This window comes from Limulus polyphemus, unplaced genomic scaffold (genome assembly GCF_000517525.1).
Source record: "Limulus polyphemus unplaced genomic scaffold, Limulus_polyphemus-2.1.2 Scaffold155, whole genome shotgun sequence".
Classification (NCBI taxonomy): domain Eukaryota; kingdom Metazoa; phylum Arthropoda; class Merostomata; order Xiphosura; family Limulidae; genus Limulus; species Limulus polyphemus.
Genome location: NW_013665765.1, coordinates 355,716 through 357,732, shown reverse-complemented (window position 1 = coordinate 357,732; position 2,017 = coordinate 355,716).

Here is a 2,017-nt window from a genome sequence, read left to right as displayed (position 1 = left end):
TTTATAAAAAAAATTAGCTCAATTGTATATATATATATATACTGTTTCACTACAAATGTCAAAGCATTTTTAAAGTAATTAAAATAAGATATGAAATAAACCAAATGAAATTACCACTAGACACGTGGTAAATTGTAGAAGATATAAAATAAATTGTGATTTCAAAATCATTACATAGTTTTAATAGATAAATATTTTTAAGATAATGATATCATATAACAATTGTAATGATTCATCACAAGAGATGAAGAGAATAGATATTGAGAGTTGAATCAGAAATCACGAGGCCCTAAAGCTGCTGTAGGATAATCAGATTACACAGTCCACCGGTAGGTTGCGCGCCAGCAGGGTGTTTAGGGAATTTATCCCCCTTCCCTAAATAATGCTCTGAACACTATGGCTGCGCCTTTGCAATTGATAAAAATAGAATTTAAAATTAAAATGTATTCGTTAACTCATCTGTGAGAAATCCCTAAGAAAGCGAGACTCGAGCCATCCTTTATCATGCTTGTACATAGGCTGGCAACGCGCAGAATGTAAATTCAGCAAATGAGCAAAAGCGATTTTATACAATTATAGTACATGTTGTAGCACAATTTATTGTAAACGTAATAGTTTTTGTAAGAAAAAAAATATATTGCCAATTTATGACACTTTGCTCACTCACTTTGAATGTTTGAGGACGCACAATATTTATGACACTTTGTTCACTCACTTTGACTGTTTGAAGACGCACAACTTTGTTCATTATTTCTCGTCATACTAAGAATTGTAGTTTGATTTCGAAAAATATTAGTCATACTCATATCGAATTAACATTATATTATCAAAAATGCCGGGAAAGGCGAAGTCAAATTATAATATCATCAATGTGAACGTTGGACAACTCTACTACTGTTTTGAACCGTAACACACGTACTGCTCGACTGACGCAAACGTTACGTCACTTTCGTTTAGCGTTGGTTTGATGTATTTTTCTACCGACCTAATCGCTCAATTGAACCTTCATTCGTGGCATTAAGGCAGTTGATTGCCAAATTCGAACTGTTCGTCCGATTGCTTATCCATTTAAACTCGACCTTAAGAAGGTCCGCCTGAATTGTTTTTTTAACCAAATTTTATCAAAATCGGTTTTTCAATTATTCACAGCAGGTTGTGATACCAGACAGACGGACGACTTTGTATTATGTAAATATACATTATACGAACTCAAAAACGATGTTTAGTCTTAAAACACGTAAAACAGATGGAAAGTATGATAAAAAAATGTACATGACATGATGACAGAAAATGAAAAAAAAAGAGAAAAATACTTGTGTACCTTGTTGCATGGTTTTTTACATTTTTAAAAATTCCCATCACATATAATTTGAACTAATTGCTGCGATTTCCATCTAGGATGTTTGAAATGGTAAATCGACTGAGAGAAACTTAATAAATCAGATTTGAAAACCTCGCGATGTTCTTGAACAAGTGTAAATCCGCTTGAATAAGCTTGTTGGTTTTAGAAGTTACCATATCTCCATCTCTCGTGCAATAGAAATTCCACTTGTACCACACATATATAAACCTATAACTTTACACTATTCTATATTTACTTATACTTGTATAACTCGATTCACAATAATAACTTTAATTCATATTTGTCAACCAATCGATCAGTATAGTTACCAAATATCTCATAAACTGTTTAAGATATGAAATTCGACGAAAAAGTTTTATTTAACACATCCAGGTTCAAAGCTGGATTAAGTTTTTGTAGGCATGGCGCCAAAACGTTTCGTCGGCTCTCCTCTTTTGATGTGTTTTATTTATTTTTGCCACTATTTAAATAAGATTGAAACAGCACATTCAACAACTACAGTAAACTACATCTGATGGTGGGACACTCAGAGAATTTAACAATAACTTTGCCATCTCTTGTTTGTTTGGAAGCAGTTAGCCCTCGAGTAGCCTGTGAGAAATTCATCAAAGTATTTTGCAAGTCTCGCAATCCTGCTTTTAGTCGCAGTCTGAA